Source organism: Lactuca serriola, chromosome 8, assembly GCF_051521515.1.
Source record: "Lactuca serriola cultivar US96UC23 chromosome 8, Lser_US96UC23_V15, whole genome shotgun sequence".
Classification (NCBI taxonomy): domain Eukaryota; kingdom Viridiplantae; phylum Streptophyta; class Magnoliopsida; order Asterales; family Asteraceae; genus Lactuca; species Lactuca serriola.
Window position 1 is genome coordinate 189,399,595 of NC_136415.1, and position 15,109 is coordinate 189,414,703.

Here is a 15,109-nt window from a genome sequence, read left to right on the forward strand (position 1 = left end):
AATGACCCCTTTTAATATTATGTTAACATACTAACTTAAGTATGAGAATTTTTTTCCCGATTCACCACGTTGCAAATGTTTGCAAATAGCAACTCATTGATTGATCATGAATTATGCACGAAGATTTGATGAGTAAGTGAATAAAACGAAACAACTAATAAATATCAAGCTAACAAATATTTTACCACTGGTTCTCATGGTGATGGTCTGGATCATTTGGAAGTACATAAACAATTACATATTTAAGAGCATCATGAGAAGCAGTCACGACATCTTATATTTATTCCATATTAAGAAGTGGAGATGAAAACTGGTTACCGAAAAAAAATGCCTTGTGGGTGGTTCTGATTACGGCCACGTATGGTGTATATGGAGGTGGATACACATCTTTCTTTTTTCATACTCATGGGCAAGGCGTATGGTCTAGGATTGTAGGATCCGTAAATTACATGCACGATAAGGGTCCAGTGCTTCGTTCATTCTTATAAGAAAAGGTGGGCGATGGAAATTCTACACGATTCTCGAGTGATGTTTGGCTGGGTGACTTACCACTTAATGTTAGATTATCTAGATTGATTCGTTTGGAAACTCAACAAAACTGTTTGGTGCGAGATAAGTGGAATGATGTTTGGCATTGGAGTTGGTCTCGAGCTATACGTGGAGGGGTTAGTAGCCGTCAACTTGAAGATCTTTTGACGTTGCTTCAAGATGTAAGCTTTTCTAATGATCAAGACCATTGGACATGGTGTTTAGGAGGTTTCTCTGTTAAGGAAATCAGGTTGCACATTAACTATTTGACTCTTCCTTATAACAATATGGAAACTAGGTTTGTCCAAGTTCCTTCTTAAGATGGTTAATATTCTTGTTTGGAAAATTTTATGATGGAATCTTAGTCAGAAAGGTATGGATCTTAACACTCTTATCTGTCCTGTTTGCTTGATTGTTCCAGAAGATATAGAGCATGTTTTGTGGTCTTCTGATCTAGCAACCACTATTTGGTCCAAAGTTTTTAAGTGGGTTGATGTTACCCCTCCTTCTCCAGACAAGTTGTGTGATGTCTACGACTGGTTTGATGATCTAAGGTTGCCTTCGGTTCGTAAATTAGCTGTCGATGCTATTTTAGGAGTGTTGATTTGGGTGCTATGGAGGTTTAGAAACAAGATGGTGTTTGGTGATAAGCTTCTTTTTCGCAAAGTTTTGTTCCAGAGTATAGTTTGATTATTGCTTTTGTGGTTTGTCAATATAAACATAAAGTTTATGGCCTTTGGGAGCGATTGGCTCCAAAACCCCTTAATGGATTTACCTTTGTATTTTTTTTTCCTTTCTAGCTTCCTGCTAACTTTAATATATATATATATATATATATATATATATATATATATATATATATATATATATTCGGCTGTTCTAAAAAAAAAGCAATCATAACTTGGTGAAGGAAGGAAACAAACCTTTTAGCTTTTAATTGGATTAAGGTCTGTTGCAAAAATGATAGTTTTATTGATGGGTTGAATTAATGTAATAAGCCGATGAATGAATGTTTAAAGTGGTTGTAACTCTAATCACTTGTTAGTTTTTTTATAAATATTTTTGTTGTTCTAGAAAGAAAAACTTTTTATAGGAAGTTAAAGCATACAAAGGGGGTGTTTGGATAGGAAAAAAAGAGGTGCTTATTGCTTATTCCCACAATAAATAAGCTAAATAAGCTAATTTTAATAAGCATTTTTCTACTTGCTTATTGCTTATTCCCACCACAAATAAGCTAATAAACAATAAGCTAATAAGCTAATCCAAACACCCCCTAATTATTAATATGGAGTTAAACTCAACCTTATTAATTAACAATCAAAAAATGTATGTCCAAGTCACAATATTCACAACTAAAGTCACAATATATTTCCATATTACTAACCTTTAGAAACTGCTTTTTCTAAAAATAGTAAAAAGAACATAATTAAATATCTATTTTCAGTGGTTTCTTTAATTAGAAATAAACAACTTTATCTCGTGAACTTCCGATGAAAAACAAGAAATTTCAAACATAAGTGGATTCTTTTTGTAATTGCAGAAATATAATTGAATTCTTTTAGTGATTTAGTAATTAAAAGAATCATAAAAAAATGAAAAGAAAATAAAAAAGATAAAAACAAAAAATTAAGAGAATGATTGTAGTAGCAGAAAGAAAAACATGCAAAAGCCTAAATCCCCAATTAGTAAACCTCAAAGAAACACGGTTTTGCCGGTTGTAGGGTCATCGTATACACCTGAACCTAGTGCACATTAGCATCTCCAGTCATATTATGCCATGTTAACCCCACCTCACCCCAATCTCTCCATCCTATATACATCAAATCTTCCTTCTCATTTCACATATGAAATGTACCGCTTTCAGCAGCACCTATGCATCGTTCGCCAATAATAGGAAGCACCCTAAAATGGTAGAAGATCTATCCTCCAAGCGGTCATATGCGCACCGATTCTCTCCATTGTCGGCGAAACGACAATCATGAGTACAAAAGTATAGGTTAAAGACCGACATCTTGAAGACCACTAACCAAGAGGATTTTTTTAATCAACCACCTCCAGTAATAAAATTGTGACGTACTAACTGAACTAAGAGGATTTTTGTTTTTAAACGATTCACCAAGTTGTAAATATTATCGTTTTGCAACTCCTTGATTGATGATTTACACAGAAAGATTTAATATGTATGGGAATGAAACGAAACAATAGATAAAGATTGGTCTAACAAACATTTTATAGGAATTGAAGCATATCAATTTATGGAGCAAAACTCAACCTTATTAATTAAGGATCACAAAAATGGATGTCCAATTCACATTATTTATGCATAAATATTCCATGTTACTTACCTTATCACAAGCGTTGTCTCTGCCTGTTCGTACGTCACCCAACTTGTCTTTGGCACTGCAGTAGCTGCTCTGATCTTCCTCCACCCGCCAAATGTACGCAATTCTTATATATATTATTAATGAATAATTTTTTTGATATTTTATTCATGCTATAAGTCAAGAGTCGTAAAGCTTTTTAATCGATATATGTATGAAAATTTGTTCTTTTCTGCCAGCTTTTTGGTTACACTCATTTCTAACTGGTTGATTAATTTTAAATAGCATTTTAGGGTTTTCCGCTGCTGATCATATTTTTTACTTTGTTCTTTCAAGAGAAATAATATTTCAGAGAAATAATTATGTTAATCTGTTTCTTTTGATGTTTTCAAATCATAAACACAAGGCTTATATATAACTGACATGACTATATATCTCAGGCGCTGAAGTTGAAGAATCTTCAAAGGGAAAAGCTACAATCGATTGAGCATTATGATGTTGATTAGTTGCTTAAAATAAGCTGATGTAACTTTATTTAAGTTATTGTAAGGACAACTAGTCAACAATATATGTTATTAAGGTTCCATGGTTAAATAATACGATTTAGAATGTCATGCTTGGTGTATGGATTAAAAGTAATAGCCACATATATACAGGCTCATTAATTATCTAGGAAAATGGAATGAATCACAAGGAACGAGCACTCCGACTCTGGCAAATCATCTTGGATGACCTCCTCCATGCATATTTTGGGGACAATTATCTTTAGTAGAAAGGTGTACCCTTGGATACTTGGGATTTGTTTCATCTTTCAATACTTATATCATCTATTATGTACGATCAATTATCTATTATCATTTATCAATTATTTATTACTTATTATTTATTATTTATTATCAATTATTGTTATCTATTGATTCTTTGAAACACGAAAATAAAAATGTATAAAAAGCTAGCACTAGTTAGAGCAAACAACAATTATAAACAGAGCATTGCAAACTTGGACAAGCCAGAGTAATTGAGTCAGTGAATGCAGTATCATAGTCATCTATGCTCACCAACTCAATACTCCAGTCTTCAGTTTTCTAACTGCCAAGTCAGTCTTCTGTTTGTTGCTACAGTCGCAACTTTCAAATACCATCTCCATTTCGGAGATCCAATCCATTATCTCAACAGGCTTTGGGCTCCCAGAAAGACTTGGCGGCTTGGCACCCAAGAAGTTCTTGTACATTCGCCCATCCTTGTTGTTTCTCCTTTCCGGATCGTTCCTTCGTTCTCCTTGAGTCCCAACTTGACTCATAATGCGAATATTGTTCCCTTCCTCCGATTGCTCGGGAATCAATTCGGGTTCCTCAATAGGTATGATAGGTTCGTCCCTATTATCATGCAACATCTGTCGCATCTCATCCCTTGGTTGGGCTAACATAGCCCGAATCATGGCTTGCACCCCAGCCATTGTTATTGGTTCCGGTGCTGCTGCTACAACGGGTATTTACGCAATCACTGGCGGTTGATTCCTGTTTTCATCCGCGTTTCCAACGCCACTCCTTGTTCTCACCATTTTTTATCTACACACCGAATAAGGTGAAATTTAGATCTTCATTCACGATAGATTTCAAATCATCCTTATCACTCTGAAACGATTACATGCTAGTTCTAATATCGTATACATACGCTTAGAATACTAAACGCATAAACCTTTAGATCGGGTTGGCAACAAACCGTAGATCCGAACAAATAATATCATATATGACAACATATAACATTTAGCACATAAAAGCATTTTAGGCAACTTTCCTAAAAATAAACTAGTGCTCATGTCTAAAATCCAACAGACACACATCTCAAAATTCCACTTAGCATTCTAAGTTTAAGTCTAGAAATCCTACAAATTCCTAGTTCGCTTAAACTAATGCTCTGATACCATTTGTAACATCCCTCTCTGGCACGTATCACAATATTGTCCGCTTTGGGCCACTCGGCACGAGGACTTCCCAGGGGGTCACCCATCCTGGTACTACTCCCGCCCGAGCACGCTTAACTGCAGAGTTCTTATGGGATCTGCTGCGCTCACGGCTTTAAAACGCGTTGTGTTAGAGAAGGTATCCACACCCCTTATAAGGAATGCTTAGTTCTCCTTCCCAGCCGATGTGGGATCAGATCTAACCCACTTAATTGTAACGCCCGCATTTTCAGGCTAGACATTATCATTGATGTAATAGTCTAGGTTAACCCTTGTAAATCTTTTTGAAGTATTAATGATGAAATATTTGAGTATTATGTGAATTATGTGAATTATGTGTTTATTTTCTTAATTATTATAATTTAATGAATTAAGAATAAAATAAGCGTCAAATTTGAAGTGTGGGATCATCCCAATAACTTTGCATAAAGATGTAGTGGTCGAAACAAGGATTCTGAAGATATAAAGAATGCCGAAATCCGAGTTATAACGAAGAAGTTATGACCTGTCGAAGTTTCGCGACAGAACCGACAACGTTGAATGACGTAAAAAGTGAAATTTACATTAGAGCAATATTTAGCCTTATTGATCTAAATGAAAGTCGTAGATTTCGTTAAACCGAGAGCGTGCATAAAAAGAACGCCCAAATCTGACTTCGTATGAGGAAGTTATGATTTTTCGAAGTTTCGACTTAGCAGTATGCAGCCCGAATACTCGATTTGAGATCGAGCGGTTTTTAGCTGAAACAATCTAAATAAGAATCGAAGGTCTCGTTAATAGGAGTAAAACGATAAAATGATAGGCGAAAACGGATGTCGGATGAAGAAGTTATGAATTTATAACGGAATTTTCCTGCCCCGGCCGACTAAAAATAAATAATAAAAATAAATTCAAAATTAGCCAACGGAGTCTAAACGAAAGTTGTAGATTGTAGTCTCACCTACGTGTGGATATAAAGAACGTCGAAAACGGAGTTCGTATGAGGAAGATATGAATTTTTGAAGTTTATTAAATATTTTCGATATTTTATATATATATATATATATATATATATATATATATATATATATATATATATATATATATATATTCCGATATTATCCGAAGGGGGGGGGGAGTCAGCGATCTTATCGTCATTACGCCCAGCGTAATCTCAAGTTACGCCCAACGTAATTTGACCTTCCAGCCCCTATAAAAGGAGGTCGAGGGCAACCGAGTTCATTGCTCATTTCTTCAATTTTTCTTGCATTTTTGCATCGTTTTTCGTGCAAGAATTATCTCGAAGCCCCGGTATCATTCCCGAGCCCCGAAGCAAGTCCCGAGATCCCGAAGATCCCGAGAAGTAAGATTCCCGAGCCGAAGGTCTGCCTGCGAGGAGTCCGGTTTTTGTAAAGATCTTCCAGATCTGCCGAAGAATACTACTTCTACAAGCTGTAGTGCTGTCCGATCATCTTCTGATCAAGTGAGTGTGTAGTTACTTTCTTCTAATGCATAATTATGAAGTATTTTATACGAAATACGTGTTATGTGTATAATTTTTTTGTTATATGTGTGAATGTATATTCATTCTCTTCTATCTCATAGATCTGATTTATTTTCTATGAAATACATGTTATGTGGGTGTGCCTCATCTGTTATGTGGAATATGTATTGAATGAAAATGCTATACAGGTTTTAAACTATGTATGAAAATATATATTTTTATCTACTAATATATTGGGTAGAACATGGGTAGATAGTTGGTGTGTAATAAACAGATAAGAGGCCTCGATGTTGTTGTTGTTGTTGTTGATCTAGTTATTCACGGGAGTATGGATAACGACCACAGACTCTTTCTAGACAGTCCTGTGGAACACTAGCCGGTTCATAACCTGTAGGTATTGTGAACGATGTGTTCACCGGTGTACTCTATCCCCCTCATGGTTGCCTTTAGGATATCTATTGTTGAGGAAACCCCTTAGCAGTAATGTCCGTCCCGATGAAAATCCTAGATTAGGTCCCTTGAGATAGATGTTGTTTTAGGGACGTAAAGTGAGGATAACGGGAATGGGTAATCGGGTTATTGTTGGTTGGTGAAATTAAATATAATTTATTTATTGTGGGTTGAAAACCCTATATGCTCACCAGGCTCCCAAGCCTGATTCACTCAGTTTTATTTGTATTATAGGAAGTGGCGCAAGGGCGTAAGATGGATGAATCATCGAGTTGTTTTGTTTACAAGTCTGTATATGTATATATTTGTTGAATGACTTGTAATGTTATTGTTTATGCTTTATGGTCTGTATCGGAACATGACATCCCGAGTTTTGATTATATAACGAAAATGCATCTCTTGATGAAATGCTTTGATAAATATTATTTTATCATGTTTTGTTTTGGGAACAAATTCCGCAACACTTTTAAATCAAAATGATTTACTCTGAAATTATTTTAAAAAGCATAAATGAAATCGGTCTTTTCTGGCCGTGATTTTGGGGATGTCACAGTTGGTATCAGAGCCAGGGCATGGGTCGATGTGTTCGACGGGGACGTCGAACCCTATAATGGGGGGGGGGGTGAAAGTGGGTTAGATCTGATCCTACATCGGCTGGGAAGGAGAACTAAGCATTCCTTATAAGGGGTGTGGATACCTTCCCTATCACAACGCGTTTTAAAGCCGTGAGGGCAGCAGATCCCATAATAACTCTGTAGTTAAGCGTGCTCGGGCGGGAGTAGTACCAGGATGGGTGACCCCCTGGGAAGTCCTTGTGCCGAGTGGCCCAAAGCGGACAATATTGTGATACGTGCCAGAGGGGGATGTTACAAATGGTATCAGAGCCAGGGCACGGGTCGATGTGTTCGGCGGGGACGTCGAACCCTATAATGGGGGGCGAAAGTGGGTTAGATCTGATCCCACATCAGCTGGGAAGGAAAACTAAGCATTCCTTATAAGGGGTACGGATACCTTCTCTAACACAACGCGTTTTAAAGCCGTGAGGGCAGCAGATCCCATAAGAACTCTGCAGTTAAGCGTGCTCGGGCGGGAGTAGTACCAGGATGGGTGACCCCCTGGGAAGTCCTCGTGCCGAGTGGTCCAAAGCGGACAATATTGTGATACGTGCCAGAGAGAGATGTTACAAAATTCTACACGATTCTCGAGTGATGTTTGGTTGGGTGACTTACCACTTAATGTTAGATTCTCTAGATTGATTCGTTTGGAAACTCAACAAAACTGTTTGGTGCGAGATAAGTGGAATGATGTTTGGCATTAGAGTTGGTCTCGAGCTATACGTGGAGGGGTTAGTAGCCGTCAACTTGAAGATCTTTTAATGTTGCTGCAAGGTGTAAGCTTTTCTAATGATCAAGACCATTGGAGATGGTGTTTAGGAGGTTTCTCTGTTAAGGAAATCAGGTTGCACATTAACGATTTGACTCTTCCTTCTAACAATATGGAAACTAGGTTTGTCCAAATTCCTTCTTAAGATGGTTAATATTCTTGTTTGGAAAATTTTATGATGGAATCTTAGTTAGAAAGGTGTGGATCTTAACACTCTTATCTGTCCTGTTTCTTGATTGTTCCAGAAGATATAGAGCATGTTTTATGGTCTTCTGATCTAGCAACCACTATTTGGTCCAAAGTTTTTAAGTGGGTTGATGTTACCCCTCCTTCTCCAGACAAGTTGTGTGATGTCTACGACTGATTTGATGATCTAAGGTTGCCTTCGGTTCGTAAATTAGCTGTCGATGCTATTTTAGGAGTGTTGATTTGGGTGCTATGGAGGTTTAGAAACAAGATGGTGTGTGGTGATAAGCTTCTTTTTCGCAAAGTTTTGTTCCAGAGTATAGTTTGATTATTCCTTTTGTGGTTTGTCAATATAAACATAAAGTTTATGGCCTTTTGGAGCGATTGGCTCCAAAACCCCTTAATGGATTTATCTTTGTATTTTTTTTTTCCTTTCTAGCTTCCTACTAACTTTAATATATATATATTCGGTTGTTCTAAAAAAAAGCAATCATAACTTGGTGAAGGAAACAAACCTTTTAGCTTTTAATTGGATTAAGGTCTATTGCAAAAATGATAGTTTTATTGATGGGTTGAATTAATGTAATAAGCCGATGAATGAATGTTTAAAGTGGTTGTAACTCTAGCCACTTGTTAGTTTTTTTATAAATATTTTTGTTGTTCTAGAAAGAAAAACTTTTTTTAGGAAGTTAAATTATTAAAATGGAGTTAAACTCAACCTTATTAATTAACAATCAAAAAATGTATGTCCAAGTCACAATATTCACAACTAAAGTCACAATATATTTCCATATTACTAACCTTTAGAAACTGCTTTTTCTAAAAATAGTAAAAAGAACATAATTAAATTTCTATTTTCAGTGGTTTCTTTAATTAGAAATAAACAACTTTATCTCGTGAACTTCCGATGAAAAACAAGAAATTTCAAACATAAGTGGATTCTTTTTGTAATTGCAGAAATATAATTGAATTCTTTTAGTGATTTAGTAATTAAAAGAATCATAAAAAAATGAAAAGAAAATAAAAAAGATAAAAACAAAAAATTAAGAGAATGATTGTAGTAGCAGAAAGAAAAACAGTGGTTTTTTTACTTAGAAATAAACAACTTTATCTCGTGAACTTCCGATGAAAAACAAGAAATTTCAAACTTAAGTGGATTCTTTTTGTAATTGCAGAAATATAATTGAATTCTTTTAGTGATTTAGTAATTAAAAGAATCATAAAAAATGAAAAGAAAATAAAAAAGATAAAAACAAAAAATTAAGAGAATGATTGTAGTAGCAGAAAGAAAAACATGCAAAAGCTTAAATCACCAATTAGTAAGCCCCTCAAAGCAACACGGTTTTGCCGGTTGTAGGGTCATCGTATACACCTGAACCTAGTGCACATTAGCATCTCCAGTCATATTATGCCATGTTAACCCCACCTCACCCCAATCTCTCCATCCTATATACATCAAATCTTCCTTCTCATTTCACATATGCAATGTACCGCTTTCAGCAGCACCTATGCATCGTTCGCCAATAATAGGAAGCACCCTAAAACGGTAGAAGATCTATCCTCCAAGCGGTCATCTGCCCACCGATTCTCTCCATTGTCGGCGAAACGACAACCATGAGTACAAAAGTATAGGTTAAGGACCGGCATCTTGAAGACCGCTAACCAAGCGGTGGAGAACTACGACAATGACAACGATGTGGTATGCATTGAATGTGGGTGTGGTGATAAAAACCTGTAGTTTTTCCTGTGCGCTAACTGTAATCAACCTTATCACAGGCATTGTCTCCGCCCGTACGTACGTGATCTAGCTGGTCTTTGGTCCTGCCATTTCCGCTCTGATCTTCCTCCGCCGGACAAAAGTATGCAATTCCAATTTATTATATATATATATATATATATATATATATATATATATATATATTATTCTGAATAAATTTTCTGAAATTTTATTCAAGCTAAGTCGAGAGTTGTGAAGCTTTTTAATCGATGTATGAAACTTTGTTCTTTTCTGCCAGCTTTTCGGTTACCCTTGTTTTCTGGTTGTTTGATTTTAAGGAAAATTTAGGGTATTTTGTTGTTGTTGCTGATCATATTGCTTTGTTCTTTCAAGAGTCCTAACATTTCAGAGAAATAATTATGTTAATTAGTTTCTTTTTGATTTTTTCAAATCATAAACACACGACGTATAACCGACATATATAACAAAATATCACAGGGACTAAAGCTGAAGAATCTTCAAAGGGAAAAACCACGTTGATTGAGAATTAGGAAATTTATATATGTTGACGTAAGTTGTATTAAGTTATTTTAAGGACAACTATATATGTTACTAAGGTTCCATTGTTAAATAATATGACTTAGAAGGTCATGCTTGTTGTATGGTTTATAAGTAATAGTCATATATTGGGTCATTATCTAGGAAAATGGTAAGAATAAGAAGGGATGACCCTTTTTACTTTGGCAAATCCATATGTATTTTTTATCCTTGTATAACGGTACAATGATCTTTGGTAGGAAGATGTGATTATTTATTTTATATATATTAATATTATTTATTATTAGTTATTATTATGTATTGTTTTTTTTAAACAACAAAATTAATATGTACAAAAATCTAGCCATAGTTAGAGCAAACAACAAGTATAAACTGAGAATTACGAATTTGGACAAACCAATCTAGTTATCTAGTCAACCTTTTATTTTTACACACTACTAGAAAAACAGCCTTTTACGACGCACAATGCGTGTCGTAAAATGCTCAGACGATGCGCAAATGCATGTCAAGGAAGGCCCTGTCATAACGAGAGACGACACGCTTTTGCGCGTCGTCTATAGACGACGCGCATTTACGACGCGCAGTTACGACACGCATTTACGACGCTCACTTACGACACGCAATGCGTATGAAGGAAGACTCTGTCATAAAGGAAGATGACACGCATTTGCATATCGTAACCTTACGACTCGCATTGCGTATCATTAAAACCCCTGTCAAGAAAGGCCCTGTCATAAATGAAGATGACATATCTTTTTGCGTTTCATAATTTTAAATGTTAAAAAAAATATTATTTATAGATTTACTAATTTTCAAATTAAGTTTGCATTTATTGTCTCATAATAGAAAACAAAATATCATATACAAAAAATATAATGCATTAAATAAAATTTAATGTCATACAAATAATTTTTCCATGGAAAAATAAAACAAATCAATAGAATTTGTAACAGAAATTTACAAACTAATAGTTCTAATAACCTAATGTGTGCCTCACTATAAACATGATTAGTGCTGATTTTTTAATGTGTGCCTCACTTGTCTCCACTCTTCCTTAATAACACCACTCAGGGACTCTAAATCTATGAACTTGCTCACAGTATCTATATTGTCTGCAAAAAAAAACATAACTACAAAATAAGACTAGTCCACATTTAGTCTATTAAGTAAAATAAAAAAGAAACAAGACTTCAATTATAAGGATGAGTATAGGTTAGAAACCTCCACCGCCATAAATGCCTGAGTTCTGAAGCTTTCCCCTGTATTTGAAACGCAAATTGTATAAAAACATCATATTAAGTTGGCATCCACATCAACCAAGAGATGAAAAATTATCTATTTATCGTGTAATCAGTTGCTAACGTGCTATATACAATATATAAAATGTTTAAAGAATGAAAGTTTTAACTAATAGTAAGAAAACAAATAACAAAATGAGGTAATAAGATAAATATATGCAAGTGAAGCACCAAATAAGACACTTACCTTATAATTAAGATGAGAAGGTGGAAGTAAGATAGACCTCAAGAAGAAACAGTCTGATAGGTATCTGTAACTAGCTAATCTGATGATCGCAATCTGCAAGTTGTAGACCAGATACTGGAATCATTGGAAGGGGATCGCCATTGGAGGAGGTGGAAGAAGGGAGTGAGGAAGGCATCTGCAATGAAGGAAGGAAGGGGTGTGATTCTTTTAATTTGGTTTTGGTCAACTACATGGACCATGACCTTGTCACTGTCAATGACTGTTGGAACTCTGTGAGCGACAGTTATGACAGTGCAAGTCAAGAATTCATCAAGAAAATGTTTTTTAATATAATGTCAAAAAAACCTCTTCATCGGATTGGGCTGCTTCTAATTGTCCATCCAAGTTTGCTTGATCACCAACAACAGCCTCCAAAGCCTCAATCAATGGATCTGGCTGCCATAAGAAAAGGGTAAAATTGTAATTTTTATCCATATTTTTATTGACAAAATATTAAACTTGGAAGATAAATTACTGTAATGTCCTTCAACGATAATAATACACGTTCGAGTGAAAAATCTAATTAATGAACATTTGCTTCAATGACCTAAAAATAAGAGATTATAATTATTGAGAAAAGTATAAAAAAAATATAAAATAATCCAATTAATATTTAACATGTTTATATTATATAACATGAATCACACCTGCCCAATTTTAAAATAGGAAATAGGGTCCAAAGTATCATCCCATGACACTTCAATCTGGTGAATCAATGCAGGTACTCCATCCACCTACAAGGGCAATTACGCCTTTTAATCATGGGCAAAAAATATTTTACTTTCGATATAATCCACCATCTGTCGTTTCACCCATCGAGCTTCTACTCCGCGTGTTTGGAACAACCTGCACAATAATAAATACATATAATTAAATTTCAATTCAACACCATTAGTTTTTTTTTTTTTTTGCTTAAAAATTAGAAGAAAAAGTATGCAAGTTGAAGTAGATATGTAATAATGTAAGAGATGAGTGACCTCAATTATTCCTCTTTCAGGGTCAGTTGGAAGTACTCCATAAGGAAACAGATAAAGATCAAGTCCAACTGCTTCAAATATGTCTTTCAGAAGCGAAATCACTTGTAAAGCAAGTACATCTTGTCTGCAGTCGTCTCCAACCTGCATAATAAATATATATTCATTTCTTCCAATTACAGCATTTTACTTGTATACAAACCACTTTTCACTGCTAGATTTTTCAACTACACTGTCCTAATAAGAAAAAATAAAATCAAGGGTAATGTAATGGGTTTACCTTGAAAATACAAGCTTGTGTCTGGGTATACTTGATTTTTGCAATTTTTGTTCCAAAAACTTATTTTCAAGTTTCCTTATGATTTTGGTCCACTTGTCATCTAAGTTAACCGCCTGGCTGTTGAACTTTTCATTATGACGAAAACTGAATATATATATATATATATATATATATATATATATATATATATATATATATAGACACACACACACACACCATAGGGTCCAAATAAGAGAAATTTACAAATTTTGCCCCTGTGAAATATTGTTTTTTTTTCAGTTTTGGTCCAAGGGTAAAACGGCCATTTTGAAAAATCTATCAGCTACGCTGTTTACTTACAGGTCACATGGACCAAAATCTTTATGAAACTTCAACTACGCTCACTACTCAGGGACCAAAGCTGTAATTTATTTAAAACCAGAGACAAATTGTGCCGACATCTTGCCCCTGTAATTATATCACAAAGTCAAACCAAAACTTTGACCACTCTTACTATCTTTAGTAAGATAAACAAGAAAATATCCAAGTTGTTCAAAAGTTACCTTGACTATGTAGATTCACAAAAAAAAAAAAAAAAAAAAAAAAAAAAAAAAAAAAAAACAAAAAAAACAGCAAACGAAAATCAGTTTTGGTCATGATATATGATTTTAAGTTTTTAACAATAAGATCATCATTTTCAAATTCGAATGAAAACCAACCTTCCATAGAACTCTTCAGCAAGCTCAACAGCAAATGACAACTGGGATATATCAGCTTCACTTATCTGAAAAGATTTTAAAAAAAATAGCAGCAGACTTACATTTCTTGTTTGAAAAAACTAATAAATAAATAAATAAAGCAGTTTTTAAAGATGAAACCAACTGTTTCACGAAAATTGTAGATAAGCACTGAACTTAAAACCGTTGCCAGAGCAAATATCCTGAAGAAATGTGGATCATAAAAGAAGATCCATTGATTATAAATTTATAATTTATAATTTATAAACAATAAGAAAAAGACAAACACATGTCATCATAAACGTTTGATTTCCCTATACTTTCAAATCCTTCTGTATCCAGATAAATGACTGAGGTTTTAAATCCATCAATGTCCATTTCAACTGGTGTTCCCCATACCCATATTCCTAAAAAACCATAAATGAAAGATTACATTTATACTTGGTCCAAAAAATTATAAATACTACACTTGAATCAATAATATTAAAATGATTTTCTGTAGGGTGGCATCTGTGGCTGAATCGATGGATACAGTGGCTTCATCCAGCACTAGGATTTTGTTTCTTCTGAGTAAAACTCCTCCAAGACAGAAGAGCTGTCTTTGCCCAACACTCCAGCTAGCCAATAACTTGTTGTTGCCTAGAAGTGTTCTTAATGATTAATCCTCTTAATGTTATTGGTTTTAGTAGTTCATTTTTATTTTCAGATAGAGAAGGCTCTAAACCTGTAATGGCATCTTTATGAGCATTCACAAGCTCTTCAAATGCAGTTCCTGCAATCAAGAGCTCCTCATACTTTTCTGATTGTGTAACTTGGCCGTCTTTCATAACCTTAAAAGGGAAAAAATAATTAAATGCAAATGGTAAAATAGACTTAAAACCAATATATAAAGCCATCATGTGTAACTAAATTTATAGATTTTTTATTCTGATTAGCAGAATATTGTCAACAAATGAGAGAAACTCCACTTAATGAGTGACAAGAATGATAATTTTCTTCTTTAATATCCAAAGATTAAGGGAGTAG

General features: G+C 34.6%; 1 long non-coding RNA gene and 1 pseudogene across 1 annotated transcript; both read right to left on the minus strand.

The window, feature by feature from the left end:
* Window positions 1-4,822: 4,822 nt before the first annotated feature.
* On the minus strand, window positions 4,823-4,940 carry LOC145071825 (5S ribosomal RNA; annotated as a pseudogene).
* Window positions 4,941-12,899: 7,959 nt separating this feature from the next.
* On the minus strand, window positions 12,900-13,387 carry LOC145071216 (uncharacterized). Its single transcript, XR_013690309.1, has 3 exons — window positions 13,368-13,387; window positions 13,091-13,231; window positions 12,900-12,959 (listed from the first exon to the last, which is right to left on the minus strand). It is a non-coding gene; the product is annotated as an uncharacterized LOC145071216 (long non-coding RNA).
* Window positions 13,388-15,109: the final 1,722 nt, after the last annotated feature.